Source organism: Marmota marmota, unplaced genomic scaffold, assembly GCF_001458135.2.
Source record: "Marmota marmota marmota unplaced genomic scaffold, marMar, whole genome shotgun sequence".
NCBI lineage: Eukaryota > Metazoa > Chordata > Mammalia > Rodentia > Sciuridae > Marmota > Marmota marmota.
Window position 1 is genome coordinate 7,429,932 of NW_026000130.1, and position 22,630 is coordinate 7,452,561.

Here is a 22,630-nt window from a genome sequence, read left to right on the forward strand (position 1 = left end):
TATTTTTTTTTTTGCTGTAGCTATTAACTCCTCTATTGTTGAGTTGTCCTGCATTTTTTGTGTTCCCTTTTTCCTTGTTTTTTTTCATGTTGCTCACATTTTTTCTTTACAACTCTGTGTGACTGTTGTGTTGTTATTTTTCTCCTATAGATTTGTATTGCTTTTGTATAGTTCCAATATCTCTCCTTTGGGTTGGGAGACAATGTCTAGAGATTTTGGATTCAATTATAATTTAAAATAAATTCATTTGCTTCATAAAAGGCATCAGATTCTGGTGGCATAAAGAGAACTGAGGGTCTGGCATAGGACTTTATGTTTAGGAGGAAAGATGTGAGGGTTTGGGGGTTAATATATCTTAGCTACTTTGAAGGAGAGCTCTAATGAAGGGGGCTATTAACAGGAGAATAGGCAGGAGGTATTTGGGGTAGCTAAATACTTGGGAAGACAATAAGAAGCAAAGAAAAATTCACCTACTTGCATTTAGTAAATTACAAGTTGTAGAAATAGTAATGCTTGAGAGGTTGGGAGAGGAAGAGAAGGAGGAAGAAAAGTAAAAAGAAGAAAAAAGGGAGGGAAGAGACAGAGACAATGAATGAAAAAATAAAGAGGAAAAGAGGGGGAAAAGATAAAAAGAAGAAAGGAAAGAAGGAAAAAGAAAGAAAAAATGCACTCTTAGAATTGTTTTCTTCTCTTCCAGTAGGTGGCGTTGTGCATTTCAAGTTGAGTCTCTGCCCTCAGGGTGGAGGAAGCAATCCGTATAGGGGGTGGCTCTCCCTTCCCTGCAGGGTGCCTCTCCAATCCCGATCTCTTTGGGTTGTTCCCGGTCTCTATCCCCCTCTCTTCTCCTGCCCACCAGGCCCCAATTCCTGGGATTCTTCTCCACAGCCCTGGGTTCACTCTGGGCATGCGGTGCCCTGGCCGCCCCGAACTCCTGATCAACTGAGCACTACCTCTGTGTTGGGTAGTCACCAAGTCACCAAGTCAGCTGTGAAGAGAGGGAGTTGGAAACCAGGAACCTGTTCTGTCTTATTCCCTCTAATAGCCCCACCCACTGAGAGCTGGTGAGAAAGGTTTTTGGATATCACAGCTGGGGCAGATCAGGCACCTTTTCAGTTTCACTCAGCTCTGATATTCACGCCCACTGAGAGCTGGTGAGAAAGTTTTTGAGTTGTCACAGCTGGATAGAGAGGGGGCTGGGGGTCACACACCTGTTCTGCCGCCAATCTCACTGCCTGTTACATCCACCCAAAGCTGATGAGGTAGATTTTCCAAGATGGCAACCTCCCGTTTCTGTGCCAGTGTGTTCCATGAGGTGGAGGGGGCTGGGCTATTTCTCCACTAAGTCCAGTCTTGAGTCCTCAATCCAGTGCCCCGTGGAGACGCAGGTTGCAGTCTGGAGCACTCTAATATTAAAGGATCTGTAACTCTGTGTCTCTACGCTGCCAGAACTCCACAGCACTCAGGTCTGCCCCTCTCCGGTGGGTTCCCGAGCTGCACTGCTGGCTGGGTTCCGTTCGTGGAGCGACTCGGATTTTCTCGAGTTCTGGACTGCCGTTGTAACCAACCGCTGTTTAAAATACTATCACAGGCTCCATGAAGCTTAAATTCGTGAATGGGGGCTCCTGTAAGGGAGAGGGTCCGACCACTCACCCAGAGTCATGCCAGTAACGAGTTCTCCTTTACTCCGCCATCTTGGAATCCCGAGAATTTTTTTTTTGTATGGGATTGAACTCAGCTCTTCTACATGCAAGGTTAGCATTCTGCCACCAGGGTATACTCCCAGCCTTTTAAAAAATTCTATTTGTTTGGAGTGGGGGTACTATGGATTAATCTCAGGGGCACTTGTCCACTGAGCCACATACCCAGTCCATTTTTGTATTTTATTTAGAGACAGGGTCTCACTGAGTTGCTTAGTGCCTTGCTTTTGCTGAGGCTGGCTTTGAACTCACAATTCTCCTGCCTCAGCCTCCCAAACCACTGGGACACAAGATTTCACTAAGTTGCCTAGGCTGGCAATGTGAAGAAATTGCAATCCTCCTGCCTCAATCTCCTGAATATCTGGGGTTATAGGTTCTAAGAACTTTTAAGATAGGTTAGGCTAAGCCATGATGTCCAGTAGGTTAGGGGGATAAAAATGCATTTATGACTTAACAATATGTTAAGTCTGACTTGTGATAGATTTACAGGGGTGTCATCCTATTGTAAGTGGATGAGTACATAGAGTTTGAAACAGGCATATGCCCTCCCTTCCTGTTAACTGAAGTTGACACTATTATATGCTTGTCACTGAAAGATATTGTGGCATTCATGTTACACTGTGGTGAGCTGCTTCTGCCGTTTATGCAAATTATGGTCGCCATTACAAGATGGCGCTGGCTCCGCTGTGGTCTGTGACAAACAACTCCTTATTTGGGAGAGTTGGCGCATGACTTTTCATCACCCTATGAGAAAGCTCCACGTGGCTGCTTTGCATTGGGGCTTGAGATGCTTTATTAAGGCTGGGAGGGGCATCCGAGAGGGAGAAGAAGAACTATCAAGGGCCTGAAATAAACTACTGAAAGAAGATTCCTGAGTGTTGCGTCTTCCTTGCGGGCAAGAAGTCGCGACATTACACAATGTCAAGTTATGTCTGACAAAGGCTTGAACCTCTCTATGCCTCACTTGAGCCATTCACCTGGGCAGCACTCACCAAAAATTCAGAGCTCTGGACATCCTGACTGTGCTCCTGCCAGTAAACCCAGACCTGTTGGAAATCTCATTTAGACCCTAAGCTTCCATTGAAGATTGGTAAGTGAAACTGCCTCCAGATGACCCCAGGCACTTGAGGTTGAGTCAGTCCAGTCTTTGAGACTGCTCCACAGCCCTAGAGATCACCAAGAAGAAATGAGCCTTTATCCTCTAGTTTGACTGAACATCTATCCCTATGAACCAGGAGCCAAGTAAAACTGACATTTTGTAACACTCTGTTGGACAGTTGGGTTTTTTTTTTTTTTTAGTGAAAATGCCATGAAAAGAGCAGCAAGAATAGCATACTTGTAGAAAGTTTAAAAGGTATGAAAGAGTGTACATTGAAATTGTCTTTCATTTTCTCTTGTACACCTTGCCAAGATCTGCCTCTGCAAGTAACAACAGTTAAACCTCTGCCTAATCTTCCACATTTACTAATTGAATTTCCATATAGAGCTTACCATGTGACAGCCATTTTCCAAAGGTTTTTGTCTGTATTTAATCACTTATTTTTCATTTCCTGTGGACACTCAAGGGGCAACAGTAAGAAAAGTTCTCTGCTGCATTCTGATTGTCCTCTGCAAATGCAAGTCTGACTGATCTTCTTGCTTTTTAAACAATTTTCCTCCACTGGATGACTACGTTGTTCCCTCATTAAAATTCTCAAATTCATTTTCACTTTCTTCTATATTTTGGTTTCAGAGATGTGAAACTCTCTTCAGGTGATTTTGAAATTTTAACCACTGTTTTATTTCTCTCTCCCTCTCTGTCTCTTTGTACACACACACACTGATGTTTGGGATTACCTATAATTCACCATTTGGAAAAGCAGGAATTTTATGTTTGCATCAATGCACTGGCAAAGATACAGGAACTCTTTAATTTTTTGGAGTTTTTGTTTCACATTTTTATAGGTGCCTTATAGTTGTACATAATGGTGGAATTTGTTATTATATATTCATACATGCACACAATATAACAATATAATTTAACCAATATTGATCTCCAGAACTTTACCCACTCCTTCCCTACTTTTTACCCTGGTACCTTTCCTCTATTCTACTGATCTCCCTTTGATTTCCATTAAATCTCTTCTCACTTTTCTTTTCCTTTTTCCTCTTTAACTTCCTCATATGAGAGAAAACATACTTACCTTCTGGGTTTTTTGACCTATTTCTTTTAACACAATGGTCTCTAGTTCCAAACATTTTAATTCTTTTTAAAATTTAATTTGATTTTAATTTTTGTTGATTCTTTTTTTGTTTTTTGTTTTGGTATTTTCCATTGTAGTCAAATACCTTTATAGTGCATATATATAACTTACATGCTTTTTACTTTTACATACTCATGATAAAATTATTACATAGACATTGCAGTGTTTTCCCAAATGAATCTTCATTTTAATCAAACCTACAGTGTATTTATAGAAATTAACATATCTGGCAAAGCCACAGACTTGTATCAAGCAGCATCAATTCTGTAATATTAAAAAAGTAAATAAATTCAAAATTTAGAAGCAGCAGCCTCATTAGCAACCATGCTTCTGGAGAAGGACCCACAAACATGCTGCTTACCCAGGAGCTATGATGCTACACACCTCCAAAGACTTTGCACTAAAAATGTGCTTGTATCACACAATTAGAGAACTTCATGGAGGAAAATATCATATAAATGCATTTTTTTCTTTTTAAGGAGAATGCAATAAAAATATGTTAATGGTAGCTTCACATATCCAATATTCTTCTATCTAATATTTTAAACCAAAGTTGTAGAACCCTACAGGTTTTCATAAAGAACTCTTTTCACAGCACAGCTGTAGTACTCTTTAAAATGCAAAAATGTTCTTTTGTGCTATATCCTTACAAATAAACGTAATATACATAAAAATGAAAAGTTCAGATTCTGCACCAAGCATTTTCAGTCTTGCTTTTTGATATAAACGTGGATATAGTCAAATTTGCAAAGCGTTCACTTAATAGTTTAGTTGAAGCAAACTTAAAAGGGATATGGGTTTTCAGCAAAGGTGAGACCTTTAGTAACTTCAATAGTTGGAACTCAGAAGTTCAGCTAAAATCCCTACTAGTGAGGATGAATGGAGCCACAAGTGTCCAGACATAAAGGAGGAGGCACACCCAGCTGGAGCTGATCTTAACCCACACAGCAGGCCACTTGCTGGACACACTCTGGAATTTGGCATCAGGGCTATACCAGCTATTCAGTGTCATCATGATGTACAAGGAAGCCAAATAGAGCATCAAGTGGAAAAACAAGTAGCTGTACTGAACTCCCTCTCTCTCGTTGTTCACAGGCCACCAAGGCTGTCCATCTTATTCATCAGTGGCTCCACTGGCAGCTGTATCATCAAGGATCACACTGTCACTCCCTGAGTGGGGTCAGCTTGTTCACTTGGCTGTTGCTGGAAGTGCGAATGCTAGAATACAAAAGACAGAAAATCAAGACTGTAAGCCCTAGAAGATTTTCTACATCCAGAAAGTGCCTCTTCTTTGATGGTGGAGCAGAGATAGGAACTACAGCAGTGGAGTTTGCAGGAGCCATGGTTGGTGAAGCTATGTGTGTAATGGTTCTCAGCATGGTTGCAGGAACCACCAGGTTCATTTGTCGTGGCTGACCAGGGAGGTACAGGTATAGAGCATGATGACAGAGGACTGTAGGAGACCTGAACGAGGCTGATGTTCCTGAATTTTGAGGTGGATGGATATAATGGAAACTACAACACAGAGAATCAGATTAATATTGATGAAGAATTTGTTTTCTGTGCAGCCATCTGGTTTAGTGTAGTATGTGTGGAATAACCCAACAATGACGATTGGCAGGATATAAAACAAGGTTGTAACAGAGAGTAAAGTGGCATATCAGACCTTTGGGTTTCTTTCTTCCATACGACTCACCCATAATTCATTCCAAGAGTTAGCTAGGTCTACCAAGAGCACCAGCTGGATGAGGTCATGAGCAAAGCAGCTCCCACCTTACCAACAACAAACCAGGCCGAGGTGAAGTACCCCCAGGGATGTAGAAAGATCCAATCATGATACCAACAATGGCAGCGATTTTGAATAAAAAAACCCAGTGTGTACTGCTGCTCTGGGAGCTTTACTTACTTTTATTTTTAAACATGAGCAAAAAGAAGAACCCCCCCCTCAAAAATGGCTAAGATAAAGTTGATCTGACACATAGCTTTATAACAAACCAGCACATCCCAATCTTTATCTGCCTTTATATCAGCCGTCTTGATTTTAAATCACCCTTCACAGAATCCGGGAATCTTCCTCATCTGAGTTTCTGTCCCTTCTGTCAGCATGATACAGGGCACAGCAGTTCCCAGGAGGAGAATAAAAGCATAGATGAGCCGAGTCACAGTGGAATTCTTAATGTTGGAGCAGCAACTACACAGCAAGCATGGTGCACCACTGCAGAGGCAGGGGACCTGCAGCAAGGAACAACACGGGCAGCCTGAGATCTCCTTCAGTGATCTGGAGTCCGTGTCATCTCTGCCACTTTCCCTCAGCAAGTTACATAACCTAGTTATATTTCTCCATTCAGCTGGCAAGAGAGAAGATACCCAGCATAGCCCCCATGGTGACGGGACAGTAACAGTCAGCTGAAGCATAGTCCCAGAAACTGGATGGTATCTCAGGCCCGAAATACGGCCCATCCCCTCCCAAAACTCACATTGCTTCATTCTTTTGTTGGTTCCTTTTTAGTGATACATGACAATAGATCCATTTTGATATGATTATAGAAGCCTGGAATATATCTTATTTGAATTCAGATTCCAATATCTCTCCCTCCCCTTCTCTTTCCCTCCCTCTGCTCCCTTCGATTTATTGATCTTTCTGCCATTGACCCAATTTTTTTTTTCAAAAATTAATTTCTTGTGGATGTACACAATGGTGAGATGATCTATTCATCCATCAGTGAATATCTAGGCTGGTTCCATAGTTTGGTTATTGTGAATTGTTCTGCCATAAACATGGGTATGCATGTGTCACTGTAGTAGGATGACTTTAATTCTTTAGGATAAATACTGAAGAGGAGTAGAGCAGGGTCCTATGGTGGTTCCATGCCTAGTCTTTTGAGGAACCTCCATATTGATTTCCATAGTGGTCATATGAATTTACAATCCCACCAATAGCGTAAACGTGTTCCTTTTTCTCCACATCCTCTCCAGCATTTATTATTTTTTGTATTTTTGATGACTGCCATTCTGACTGGTGTCAGATGAAATTTCAGGATAATTTTGAATCTCATTTCTCTAATTGTTAATAATGTTGAATTTTCAAATTTATTTGTTGGCTATTTGTAATTATTTTGAGAAGTGTCTGCTTAATTCATTTGCCCATTTGTTAATTGGGTAACTTGATTTTTGTGGAGTAAAGTGTTTTGAGTTCTTTATATATTCTAGGTATTAATCCTCTGCCAGAAGAGTAACTAGCAAAGATTTTCTCCCATTCTCACCAAAACAACTATCATGTATAACCAAATAACTAAGAAAATGCATTATGTATTTCAATAGCATTCTCTGTAAAGGTATTTTATGCCAGTATTTAAGTTTTGATCCACAATTTTGTATTTTATTATTATTATTATTACATATGCAAATCAACAAATATAATACACCATGTAAACTGAGGTAAGGACAAGAATCCCATGATCTCTCAATAGATGCAGGAAAAGAATTTGACAAAGTAAAGCATTCATGTTTAAAACACTAGAGAAACTAGGGATAGAAGGAACTTACCTCAGCATCTAGGGCTGTATATGGCAAAGCCAAGGCCAACATCATACTGAATAGAGAAAAACTGAAAGAATTTTTTGTAAAAACAGGAACAAGACAAAGATTTCCACTCTCATCACTCTTATCCAACATAGTCTTTGAAACTCTAGCCAGAGCAATTAGGAAAGAGAAGGAAATTGAAGGGATACAAATGGGGGGAAAAAACTGGGTTTCATCTAATTTGAAAAGTTATCCTTTGCTATGGTCAGGCAGCTAGAATATTCTGGACAAAAATTCTGCCCTTTTAGGAGTCAATAGAGTTGTATTTGGGCAGAAACAGGCAATATTTTTAACTTTTCTCTGATTCTTGTGAACCTGAGTCTGGGTGAAATGATAGTGGCTACTTTCAGGCCAAGCTGGCATATGTTAGAAAGGACAATGGCCTAGGAATTTGGAACCCAAAGCTTTAATGAATGTCGGAGTCATGTTAAGCTATGAAATCTGAGGCAGGATATTTCACCGTTAATTAACCTTCCAGAGCATTTATGCTGCATAAATTAAATCCTTTAAATTATTCAGCCCTCGTCATAGACATATATCCTTGTTTACTGACTATCCATGATATTTGGGTGGAATAAAAAAGAGGCACAGAATGAATGTGCCCAAGCTCATATGCTCTTACATAAAAGAGTCAAGATGGGAACCCAGACATGTGGCCCCCCAATGGTGAGGGTTTAAATTACTGACCTGTGGGATCATTAGTCACCATGCAGGGACTTCCGTCATCTGTGTAAATAAATGTCTGGAATTATCTGAGCCTATAGAAATTCTATACATTATTCCACATTATAAGGTAGAATCAGAGGTCACATACCTCAAGGCAAGTATTACTTCATTTATATCATGGATTTCATCATAGCCATTATATAGAGAGCACAGTGTTTTTATTCAGTTCGAAGATTCTGAGAGTTGGAATATACAATTTGGGACAATCAAACAGTCAGTGCTGGGTCACTCCTCAGCACCAGCCCCAAAGCTAACAAGAAGTAGATAGATTATTTTAGTGGTAAGTGATGGCATTATGACCCCTAGAATTGCTGAGACCCTGAAAGCTATATACTGTGACAGTGACAGATAAGAACTGAGAGCACCACTTGACTTTTAGACTGGTTTATCACCTGCCTTGGATCTGTCAGAGCTGGGTTAAAGAGCCTCAGTGCTCAACAAAGGCCAGATCTCCATTATGCATTATCTCACTGTTGATTTATTGGTCTACACATTTGTCAGTGGCCTCCTCACACAATGGATTAAAAACACATGACAGAGAAAAGTCCAAGAGGAAAAATATGTGATTTATTTCCTGGTAGTTATGTAAAAATATATTAACAATATTTTTCACTCTTCACCAATTGTCATAGCAGTGGGTTGGTGGATACAGTTATATGTTATGCTTGATATGAAATCCATTTCCTACTAAAATGTATACACTGTTGAGGACAAAAATCCAGTCTAATGAGTGATAAAGGAAGAATCAACATATGTGAAGATGTGGAGGTTGAAATAGTCTTGGTAGATGTCAAGAAAGTAGTGGAAATTTTACTGAGCTTCCAAATGGTCTGAAGAAGTGATAAGACTGTTGTTTAATCATCAGATTTTTGTGTTTACCTAGTTTTAGATGGATTATTACATATTTTCTTTAGGTTGCCATTGCCTGAAAAGCCAAAGACCATTTCCTTATTTCCCTCCTGCTGTTCTATTTGCCTTCCTCTTTCCATCAAGAAAGATGGTCCAGCAGCAGCTCAATCCATCATTGCATCTAGTCCATATTAAGCAAAAAGTCACTGGATTAGCGACCCGCACCTCAAATGAGCTGACAGTTATTCTATGTCCTTCTAGTGTTCCCAAAGGGTAAGTGTTGGAAGAGGGAAGTAAAGTCTTGGTACATTCAAGTAAGATAGTCTAAGATATAAATATTACTTTTGCAGTTCCTTTATTTTTTAAAGTTGATATAAGATATGGTGAAAAAAACCTGATCATATCCATTATAGGTGTTAAGAGTATTTGACTTAGGAAGAGGTTGACATGCAATTTTACCAAATAATCCCTCATTGAATAAGGCATAGAAAATTGGCAGTGTCAGGTTGTACACTGTTAGGGACCTTTTCTTCTGAAACTTCCTATTAGGAAAATTACAAAGCACTTCCTATTAGGACTAAGTGCTTTGTAATTTTTCAATCAGAAATTGATTTGACAGATATTTCATACATAAAAAAACTTGTATTTTCTCCTTCAATGTCTTCTGTCCTTGCCTGTGGGGACTTCTATGTTTACATACGATTTGAGTATGTTCTCCAAAGATTCAAGTTATGGAAACTTCATACTCCCAGTGCTGAGTTAGTGAAATCATTAAGATGTGAGACCTAGTATAAGTATTCAGGATATGGGGTTACCCTTCCATATCAGAAAGGATCAGTGATAGTCTTGTAGAGTGAGTTAATTCTCTCAAGCTATTCCACACTCCTGGACATTTCTCCCTGTGGTTGATTGCCTTTTGGCTCTTCTATTATGTTATAATGCAATCAGAAGAATCCTCACTGGGGTCAAAACAGTCAGGGCTGCCTGATTCTGGACTTTGAATCAGATAAAAACCTGTAAAATAAGACAGCTTTAAAAAGAACCCAGTCGCAGGTATTTTGTGATAGCAACACATTACAGACAAGTGTATGATCTTTGACTTGATCACTCTTTCCAGTCGTGCTTGCCAAGAAAGACCAGGAGAACCAAAGATATGTACAAACAGAACTCTGCATGATCTGGGCCTACAGTGTTCCTTCTTTCATGCAGGTGGCCTCAAGGAAGTGGTGAAATGGTGCATATTCTGGAATCACTCACTGTCTGAAGACACAATTCAGATAAGGAATGTGGAAACACTGGCTGGCTTTTTTCTGCAGAACCTCCATGACCTAAACTACCTGCTGGGGAGAGTGAATATTGGGAGTTAGTACAGAAAGTGATTTTTCTAAGTAACAAACTCTGCCATTGTCTGTAGTCCCTGGAATCAGTTGTTTTTCCTTTCCTTGGGTTTGTGTGCAACTGGGTATGCATCTGTGGTGTGTGTTTTCCCTAAATAAATATTCCAACTGCCCAGCACAATTTCCAGTGACATAAAGTACCTACTTTACTTACATGAACTAGTTCAAACCTCATCATAAGTTCCATGTGGTATATTTGTTCACTACACTATTCCACAGCTGAATACACCAAGGCACAGAAATAAATGATGAAGCCCACTAGCTACTAAGTGGAAGAACCAAGATGTGTACTCAGGCATTTGGTCCAAAGACGATGCTCTAAACTAGAACCTCAAGTTATCACCCTGTCAAGGGATTACTAGTCATCATACAAGAGTTTCAGCACCCCATTTATCTGCCTGGAATAACTCAAGTCTACAGAAATACCCAACCCCATCCATCATGTGATAGCCTCAGGGGTTACAGTCTCCAAATAGCATTTATGCATCTGTCTGCAGTCACCAGGATAAAAAAGGCAGAGAGAGAGAAAGCTCACAAGTTTCTAATCAAATCATAGATTCTGAAGATGGGAGACATTACACTGAACAAGCTGGTGAATGTATATTATAGTTGGGTCTGTTCTAAACACCTGACTCAAACTTCATTAAGAATTTGACAATATTCTCATCATGAGTCACAGGATATATATATATATATATATACATATATCTTCTAAAAGCTCAAATTACCACTTGGTATTAGCCTATGGTCCATAATTCTTGTTGTAATACCCTTCGAGATTTTGAGTTAGTGTCTCCAGGCTCCAAGAGTGCTTCCTTTTACTAATGGACTATCTCAATATTAGTTGGTAAAATGCAAGCATAAGAAGCCAATAACACTCAATGAGTTTATACATGTGTCATTACTTATAAAATTCCAGTAATTCTCAGGATTTAGCTATTGAGGGGTTTGTTAAGATGAGATGGTACTTTGTTGACTGCCCCTGAAGGGTCTATGAGTTTGCAGAATAGAAAATCGGTACTGTTAAGGAAGACACGAGCAAGGAAGGCACACACTAGTACATTCCATACATTTTCTTAGCTGGGCTTGGCCTAGGCTGCACAGATGCCTGCTGAGATCAGCAGTCACTAAGACAGCAGTGGTCAGAGACACAGTTAATTAGACAACAAAAACACCAACCTACATGACCAATTTTCCCCCCAGACAGTCCCCATTGACAGCTTATTCAGGATTGATCTATTGGAGGAATGTTTATTATTTGCAGAACCACTATGTGACATTTGTTTTGGAATGACTTGGACTGTGAGTTATGCTGGTAGACAAGCTGACACTGGGCTCAGTGTGGTCACGTGACCATCAGAAACACTCAGTGAAAAGCAGTGAATACAGTGTGGAGAAAGGTCACACATTCGTACTTCCCAGGGACCCTCAGAGAACTTCTCCTTGGAGGAAACAACTGTTTGGAGTCAGGGACTGAAAGGTGGAGGAAAAAAAGATGGTTTGTGATGTGGGGCCTGTTCTTACCTCAGGCATCTCCTCCAGAGAATCAAGTTTGTCCTCCCACAAAACCTTGAGGTATGAAGATTCAAGAAACAAGAGTAGGGGGAGTTCTCGGATCACGGTTCCAGAGGATGATTTAGAGGTCTCAGTTGTTAGGGAATCTCTGTCTCCAGGGAACCAGATAAATTTCCCCTCCCAGACTCATCTCTCAACAGTGTTATGATTCTGCTAATGATTTAACATCTCTAAATATCAATACCCTCAATTGAAAAACAGTAGGTACAGCACCTGATCTGCCTATCTCACTGGAGAGGATCTGTGCATTCTTCATGAGTTTGAAGTATCCTGTAAAGAATAAAAAGTAAACAACCATTCTCCACTACCCTGAAGCCATCTGTATACATTTTGTGGGCTCAACCTCTGCCATCTGCCTCATTCCTTCTGGCATTTAATGAACATTATGAAGTACTTTTTTTTTCTCATTTCAGAATATCTATTCTCAGCCTTCATGTTCATGTCTATATTAAAATAATCATATTACTTTTCTTCATGGTTTGTGGAATATTAAATGAGCAAATACATTATAAAGTACTTCTGAAGTATGAGTCTTTTTTTCCCTTTAGGTTTTACCTTCATTTAATTACTTTTAGCCTCATAACATGGTGCTAATGTGTAGGCCATATGGAAATTTTAATATCATAATCCAAAGGGCTGAGAATAGAGGGATATTTCCAAGTTCACCAGTACAGTCTCATGCAGAGTAGCTATTCAACCCTAAAAATCTGTGCTTCACTAATCTCTTTCCCTTTGTCCAGAAGCCCCAGAAAACTCTTAAAATTTTCATTGTACCTACAGTTTTGTCTTTTCCAAAGAGTCATATAGTTGGAATCATAGATCATGTAGATTTTTTACACCGGCCTTTTTCACTAATCAGAATATATTTCAGTTTCTTTTGAATTTTTGTCATGGCTCAGTTTGTCATGTCTTTCCTTCTCATTGTATCTCAATTTCCACTAAAGAGGGTGCTATAGCAGTAATTCAATGTATGCTTTTTAGAGAACAACCATACACACTATCCTGATGTCTAAGCTGAGCAGAGCTCTCTGTGTAGATAAATCATGAGCAGTGCTACCAATGATTGACAGTGACTCTGGGCTCTCTTGGTGCTCAAAAAGAGCAAGAGAAGGTGCTGTCTGGAAGGGAGGAAGACGAGTTGCCATTAAAGGCTAGGGAAGGTGACATTTCTTTGCCTGAGAAAGAAATGGTGCTTTCTTGAATTTATGTCTTTTGAGTTCAGCTATTTTAGAATGTGATAATTTTTTATAGATATTGATTTTGGTGGAAAATAGACCCTTATCAAACCGATGTCTGGTGATAAAGGACATTTGCAAAGGGCAGCATCATTTAAAACTCTATACAAGATGTCCTCTTCCTTGGAAGCAATTTCTACTCTTTGGATTATGTATTTTGTGATTTATAACCTAAATGTAGCCGAGATACATCCTCTGGGAAAAGCTCATGTATTTTCCAAAGATGTTCTCTATCCTTGTTTTAGGAGCCTTTGACTTTAGCAGTTTTCCTCATGTCCCTTTAGAACTCATTAGCAAAAACTATGAGCACACAAGTCAGAGTCCTCATATTGTTTTCATTTTGTAATTGCAGATGGTCTGAGAAACTAAAGTACCAAAAGGAGTTATCCAAGCTTCTAATAATTTATTTGTGAAGAAGTCATTGCATCGACCCAGGCATGTGAACAAAGGCTGTTGCTCTCGACTACCAAAACATAAACTTATGACTCAATCATGAAGTCATTTACCACAGTACAGGGAGTTCAGTGTTTCTGTATGTGTCTTAAAGTACTCCACCCAACAGAGTTCACAGATACTGTCCCTCAATATATTGTTGCCTTGGTTCTCTCATAAATCAGGGCAGTAATAAGATCTTTCCCAACAGACTTTGGCATAGCAATTGGTGTGAACAGCATAAATATATCCTGTTTTTGGTCAGTTCACAGATCCTCAGAGGTACAAGGAACTACATAAGACACTATAGCTTACCTTTGTAAGTTCTGTAGTTGTTTCCTAGAAGCTGGCCTAAAACTTAGAAAAATAGCAAAATATTTTCACATACTTGATATTGTAACCACCATGAACAATAAAATGCTCAAAATATACCCATAAAAGACTTGAGGAGTGACAAAGACTTAAGTACATGTTTTTAAATAACCTGGCTGCCATCATCGCTTTGCAACTCTCTTGTACACCTGGGTAAAGAACATTAGCCTTTAACCTTCGCCTTTCATCCACAACAAACTGTCACTGTTGACTGGTGAGGGTGATCTGTATAGCCATCAACCCAATGGAAACAAATACATGACATACAAACTGAAGAATGGAGGGAAACCTATGGTTAGATTATTTTAGATGATAGGATATCAATATTTTCAAATCTTCTGTAAATCTATTTTGATCCATTATTAGTGAATAAATACTATAAAAATTTTTGCCTAGAATTGATTCCTAGACTCCAATAAAAATTTGCTTTAAATGAAACCTATATAAAGATATATAAAGTAGCAACATATGAGAATTCAATGGTCTTGGTGTGTGTAAAGAAAGTGATGGTAATTTTGTGTGTGTGTGTGTGTGTGTGTAGTGCTGGGGATTGAACCCAGGGCCTTGTGCATGCAAGGCAAGCACTCTACCAACTGAGCTATATCTCCAGCCCAGATGGTAGCAATTTAATGGAATTCAAAATAGACAGAAGCAATGATGGGACTCTGTCACTGAGTCATAGAATACAGTTTAGGACCTTGTATAATTGATCGTTTCACATCACAGTACGTGGATTTCAGATGAAAAACCAAGAACTGTTCATTTTGTTTCTGTTACTCATTGTTGATCTTTCTTCCACAGAAGAGGATAGCCCATATTAATCTGACCAAAGTTTTAATATAGTTTGTTACCAGCTAGGTGATCAAAAACAAGCATGTCTGCTTACCTGACTCCTGTTTCTCCCTAAGTTTTCAATAACATATTTTATTCACTGTATGCTATCTTTGGTGGAGACAAGAAATTAGGCATGGTCTCAATTTTCACAGCTAAAATAGTATATGGTACAAACAAAAAACTGAGGACTTAAAAATATGTGTCACTGCATAGAAATCAAGTGGAAAAGACTTTACATTGAAACTTTCACCAAAAATTGTTTATCTCTTAGTTCTATTTAAAAATGTTTCCTCCTTTCTGAAGAGAAAGTAAATTTAAACTGTAAAGTTATTCCCAATCTAGCCCTTTGGGCCAGGTCTCTTAGGTTCACTGGAGTAGGTACAGAAGGCTCTGTGAGCTTCAGCTCTGTGAACGTGTGAATAGAGCCAGATCTCAAGGGCAGCATCTTCAGGGAGAGAGACATAAATACTCCTGGCTGTCCCATGCACAAGGAAACAAAGTATTGTATGTACATAATGGTGAGAGAAGGGCTAACTTAAGGTAAAAATAGTTGACTATTATGAAACAAATATTTTAATAATTTCAAATCTTCTGGATGTGGTTATCTTTATGACAAGAAATTTGCAATAAATGCAAGAGACTGGAGAATATTTCATGGATAAAACCGGCTTTTAATCAATTAGAAAAGCCTATGGAACAGATGAGATAATCTTCTAGAAGCATGATTTGATCCTTGTACACTGAAATGGCCCTGGAAATGTTAGCAATTTGAATTAGTTCAAAATATGTGGGAGGGGATGGTCTCTTATGTTGGACAGTTCCTATGAATGTAACATCTTGCCTGTATTAAACTGAGCAACTACCAAGTGCAAAAAACTGGCTAGAATTTGTGGGACCCTAACATTAAGTAGACAGTATTTGCTTATGTTTTGTCTTATACAAATATATTTTATTTAAAAATTTTCAATATTTTAAAACAAAAAAGGTGGGAGGAATGATTTTACTCTTCCAATGAACCACAGTATACTTTTGTTTTTTGGGAATCCAAGCATGCTTAACCACTGAGCCACATCCCCAGACCTTTTTGAGACAGGATCTCACTAGGTTGCTTGCAGTCTTGCTAAGTTGCTGAGGCTGGCTTCAAACCTGCAATCCTCCTGCCATAGCCTCCTGAGCCACTGGGATTACAGGCATGTATCACCAAGGTGGCACAATGTATATTTTAGTACCATTTTAGATAAGATTATTCTGTGCTGTTGATATTTTTGCTACAAAGGCCAAGGCTTCTGTGTCTCATTTCTTTCCTTATCCCTCCTTGTTCCCATTCTTATTCCATCTAGGAGGGTAGCCCAGCAGCAACTCACTCCATGCTTGTTAACTATGAACCATACACTCCAGCCTTGTGTCCACATCATGCAAGTTCCCTGTGCAACTCATAATCACCAATCACCAACATACTGACAGTTACTCTAGTTCCTCCTAGTGGAGAACCCAGCATTGGACAATGTAATACCATTTTTCTGTGTCTTGTATTAAAATATAGTTCTATTTTGACCAAATTTAGATGTCAAAAATCTGACAATGCAGATTGCTTGAAATACATAATTTGCTTGGTTGAGTGGACTTGAATGAGAACTTTATTCATTATAAACTGTGTGGCAGGAGCTTTCCCCTCAGCACCCATTTTCCTTCTTGGATTGAGAATTGTGAAATGAACAATCTAAAGGGACTTGAAAGGAAAAAGATTTTGCCTTTTCTACTGGCGTCTTCTGCCATAGTTTTTGGGGTATATAACCTCTGATTCAACCACTGTTCCTTGTCTGTTTCCTAAGTCATTAAGAGTACACAGACCTGTATAAAGTGTACAACATGGTCTCATCCTCACAGTGTTTTATTTTCTATAATTATATCTATCAATCCAAAAGGCATGTATTCTGAAATCATGCTCTTGCTAAGAAAATTCCTATCTGGCTTTAGTCTAGAGAAGCCTGTGTTCTGATTCATAATTACCAATCACCAACAGACGGACAGTTACTCTGTTTCCCCTCTGAAGTCCTGGTAGAGATCTCATCACTGGACAGTGTAAGAATGCCTTTCCAAGTTCCTTTTAGAAAGATCACTCTGTATTTTCAATTTAGATATAGAAATTTGACTACATACATTATCCATGAAAGAAATTTCTTTGATGGGATGGAATGGGAATCTTTGATAGCTGACTTTCTAGGACAATGTCACCACATCCATTTACCAACTATAAGGGAAAGGTGTTTTTCTCAGTAACAATTTTCCTCCTTAGATCAAGGATTTTGAAAATGGCAATCTAAATGGACTTGAGAGGTACACTCTGTGGGGAAAAGTTCTTTTTCCCTGGAGTCCACATACTTATAGGGTATGTGACTATTGATTCAATGAGTTCCTTCTCTCATTTTCTAAGTCATTAAGAGAAAAACAGACCCATGTAAAGTGTTCATCATGGTCTTATCCTTACAGTGTGGGCTTTTATATATTGCAGGTGTCATTCATTAATGCAAATGGTATGTTCTAAAACCATTCACTTGCTGGGGAAGTAATTTGCTGGATTTAATCTATAAAATACCAGTTCTGGGTCCTGCTGTGAGTTTTGGAGATTCAGCAATAAAAAATGATTTTTACAAGTATAGAACTCTCACCATGGAGGCTTCTGGGAAATCTGGTGAACGAGAGGAAAGAATAGGATGATCTTATGTGAACCAGCATGGTACAGGGAGGAATGGGTGTGCCACGCTATTGAATTTTCTCCAGATGTGTGTGTGGGGAGAAGGAATGGATTCTAGACAGTGTCAGCAGTGACTGGGAATAACTGGGTGCAGGTAGATGACAGTGTTCCAAGTAGGATGCAATGGAAGAGAGTCCCAGAAGCATTCAGGTTGTAACTTCTGCTTGGAAGACTGAGTGAAGTGGGAAGAAATCAGAAAGAAAAAGGAAATATGTATGGAGGTTTGTCTTGTTCTTTTCATAAATTAATGGCATATAATGGTAATGAGAGCTAGAGAGGGTATTGAATATACTATGTTATTGCTTTGTTATTTAAAGATCTTTCCAGAAGACCTGCTCTTTCCCTCTTCTGCCACTGCCAAACATAAAAGCCTTTGGTTGTGATTATTAATACTGCCTGGGCATTGTACAGAGGGATTGGGTTAAGTTTGGGGTATTGATAGTGAGGGAGAGAATCTGGAGGGACCCAACCCTGTCACAGGCACATACTTGAACCTGGGGATAGAGTTCTTTCAGTGTGGGCCATAGATGTAGGAGAAATAGAACTTTCAGGACTCAGTAGCACTTTTGTGTTTCTGTCCTCACTATTTACACCTGACTTTAAGGGCACCCCCGGGGGGTGGATAATAGAAAGTGCATTCAGTTTGGGTTTACTACAAAAGCTCCATGTCCTGGAAAGAGAGAGGAGAAGCATGATATTGGAAACATTCCCAGCCTCCGTTTCTTACCCTAATCACAAACCCCAGGATGGGGCTTCTTCCTCCCAGTCCTCTAATTTTTCAGAAAACCATGGTTTATTCCTTAAAGATAGGTCCTGTACTCTTTCCTCTTCCAAAATTGAGCTTTTGTAGATGATTTCTATATGTGTACTAAGGCCTTCAGTTCTAGATTGGATTATTCTCAGACCACCACCAAATGTTCAGGAAACTCCATGTGATCAAGCATGTAGATAAGGAAGCGGACCTGCGTGGTTCTTGGCGGCACAGACAGAGGTGGTGCAGAACACAGAGGCTTTGCTTGTGGGTCACCAGACTGTGCTCTGGCCACAGCACAAGGTCACCCCAGCAGCCCCTACCTCACCAAACACCCGACGCAGGAAACAGACGGAATTCATCTTGGAAAGGCTTACTCGCCATCTATCGGTGGGTGTCGCTACCAGCTCGGTTCTGTGGCTGATCAGATACCAACTCCCCCACCCCCCAGTTGTGTTTCCAACTCCCCCACCCCCCAGTTGTGATAACTCAAAATTTTTATCACAAGCTTTTGGGGGGTGTAGCTACAAACGCGGAATAGCAACTGTACAGGCACCTGGTTTCCAACTCAGAGACTAAGAGTAGGGAGGCTCCAGGTAGAAGCTCAAGCCCTCTCACACTGGCTACCTTCACCACCCTGAATGCAGAGACTCAAGCTAGGAACAGACAATGCCACCTAATGCAGGAAAAGAAAATAAGAGTTCTGAGAGGTTTTTTTTTTTTCTTTTCTCTCTCTTCTCATCCATTCTCCTCTACACTTCCCCCTCTGGTCCTCAAAACCTCAACATATGTGAAACCAAGAACTTTGCATGAAATAGGACATTAAGAACTGAATCACCAGAATAATATAGAGGAATTGCATATGCCCCACACTTCCCCCCCACCTTTTTATTTTCTTTCTCTTTTTCTTTCTTTCCTTGTTATTTTTTTCTTTCTCCCTCTATACCACTTTCAACCTCCTAACTTTTACTATTTATACTTAGGGTAATTTTCTAAATACAGATAGGAGTTTGAATTTATACATTCTTCCATAAATTACCCCCTGTCTATTCATTAGAGTTCTCCTCCAAAGTTGCTAAGTTAACCCCATACTCTCACTCCATTCCCCCTTAACATAACACCCTATGCCTGAACCTCAGTTCTCTATACACCACCAGAAATGGTATGCCTTTTATGAAACTAATGACTATATTCTAAATAATAATTGAAGCCAACATATCTAGACAGAGTCTAAATATAAATATATTAATAATGAAAACTTGCTCATAGATGATGTATTTTTTGATATTGGGAATTGTTAACATTGTCTTTCTCCACAAAAGAGAGATTTTGGAACTATACAAGAGCAATAAAAATAAATAGGGAAAAACATTAACACAACAGTCACAGAGCTAGAAAGAAACATGAGCAGCATGGAAAAAAAAAACAAGAAAGGACCACAAACAATGCAGGACAATTCAACATTAGAAGAGATAACATCACAGCAGAAAGAATGTCAGATAAAGATTTCAGGATATTTTGGTTCAGGTGATCTGGAGTCTCAAGGAAGAAATTAGACAGCAAATTCAGACAATAAAAGATCACATTGACAATGAATTACATAAACAAATCCAAGAAGCAAAAGATCAACTCTACAGGGAGATAGAGGTTATACAAAAAAAAAAAAAAACACCAGAAATCCTGGAAATGAAGGAAATAATAAACCAAATTAAAAACTCAAATGAGAGTATCACCAGCAGAGTAGAACACTTAGAAGACAGAACATCAGACAACGAAGACAAAGTATATTATCTCGAAAAGAGTATGTACTGCACAGCAAGACTGATAAGAAATCATGAGCAGGACATCCAAGAAATATGGGATAGCATAAAGAGACCAAATTTAAGAGTTATTGGGATAGAGGAAGGTATAGAGGTCAAAACCAAAGGAATGAGCAATCTATTCAATGAAATAATATTAGAAAACTTTCCATACATGAAGAATGAAACAGAAATCCAAATCCTAGAAGCCTACAGGATGCCAAATGTACAAAATCATGAGATTCACACCAAGACACATTATAATGAAGATGCCCAACATACAGAACAAGGAGATAATTTTAAAAGCCACAAGAGAAAGGAAGCAGATTACATTTAGGGTAAACCAATTAGGTTAACAGCTGATCTTTTAACACAGACTCTGAAAGCTAGAAGATCCTGGAACAACATATTTCAAACACTGAAAGATAATGGGTTCCAACTAAGAATCTTGTATCCAGCAAAATTAAGCTTTGGGTTTGAAGATGAAATAAAAACCTTCACAATAAACAAAAGTTAAAAGAATTTGCAGCTAGAAAACGGGTGCTTCAAAACATCCTTGGCAAAACATTTCATGAAGAGGAAACAAAAAATAATAATGAAAACCAACAGTGGGAGGTATTACAATAAAAGAAAAACTAATCAAAGAGGAAAAGCAAGTCAAGTTAAATAACAAAAATAAACAAATATGGCTGGAAATACAAACCATATCTCAATAGTAACCCTAAATGTTAATGGCTTAAACTCACTAATCAAAAGACATCAGCTAGTAGACTGATTTAAAAAAAGATACAACAATATGCTGCCTACAGGAGACTCATCTGATAGGAAAAGACATACACAGACTGAAGGTGAAAGGTTGGGAAAAATCATAGCACTCACATGGACCTCGGAAGCAAGCAAGGGTGTCCATACTCATATCAAATAAAGTAGACTTCAAAGTTAATTGAAAGGGATAAAGAAGGACACTACATACTGCTCAAGGGAACCTACACCAAGACATATCATTAATATATATGCCCCAAACAATGGTGCAGCTATGTTCATCAAACAAACTCTTCTCAAGTTCAAGAGTCAAATTGAGCACAGCACAATAATCTTGTGTGATTTTAACACACCTCTCTCACCACTGGATAGATCTTCCAAACAAAAGTTGAATAAAGAAACTATAGAACTCAATAACACAATTAATAACTTAGATGTAATTGACATATATAGAATATATCAGCCAACATCAAGTGGACACACTTTTTTCTCAGCAGCATATGGATCCTTCTCAAAAATAGACCATATATTATGTCACAGGGCAACTCTTAGCAAATACAAAGGAGTAGAGTTACTACCATGCATTTTATCCAATTATAATGGAATGAAATTGGAAATCAATGATAAAATAAGGAAGAAAAATTCGAACATCACATGGAGAATGAACAATATGATACTGAGTGAACAATGGATTACAGAAGACACCAAAGAGGAAATTAAAAAATTCTTACAGGTAAATGAAAACACAGACACAACATATCGAAATCTCTGGGACACTATAAAAGCAGTACTAAGAGGAAAATTCATTGCATGGATTTCATTCCTTAAAAGAAGAAAGAGCCAACAAATAAATGACCTCTCCTTACATCTCAAAGCCCTAGAAAAAGAACAAATCAGGAGCAAATGCAGTAGAAGGCAAGAAATAATTAAAATTAGAGATGAAATAGAAACAAAAGAAACAATTGAAAAAATTGACAAGACTAAAAGTTGGTTCTTTGAAAAAATAAATAAGATTGACAGACCCTTAGCCATGCTAATGAAGAGAAGAAGAGAGAAGACCCAAATTACTAGCATACAGGATAAAAAAGGCAGTATCATAACAGACACTACAGAAATACAGAAGATAATTAGAAATTATTTTGAAACATTATACTCTAATAAAATAGAAGATAGTGAAGGCATCGATAAATTCCTTAAGTCATATAATCTGCCCAGATTAAGTCAGGAAGATACACAACTTAAATAGACCAATATCAAGTGAGGAAATAGAAGAAGCCATCAAAAGATTACCAACCAAGAAAAGCCCAGGACCAGACAGATATAAAGCCAAGCTTTACAAGACTTTTAAAGAAGAACTAATACCAATACTCTCCAATCTATTCTAGAAAGTAGAAAAAGAGGGAATACTTCCAAATTCATTCAATGAGGCCAATATCACCCTGATTCCAAAACCAGACAAAGACACCTCAAGAAAGAAAACTTCAGACCAATATCTCTCATGAACATAGACACAAAAATCCTCAATAAAATTCTGGCAAATCAAATACAAAAACATATCAAAAAGATCGTGCACCATGATCAAGTGGGATTCATCCCAGGACGTAAGGTTGGTTCAACATAT

At 38.7% G+C, this 22,630-nt stretch overlaps 1 pseudogene; it reads right to left on the bottom strand.

Annotated features, from left to right (window-relative positions):
- Nucleotides 1-4,583: 4,583 nt before the first annotated feature.
- On the bottom strand, nt 4,584-6,355 carry LOC107154567 (annotated as a pseudogene).
- Between the last annotated feature and the right edge of the window lie 16,275 nt (nt 6,356-22,630).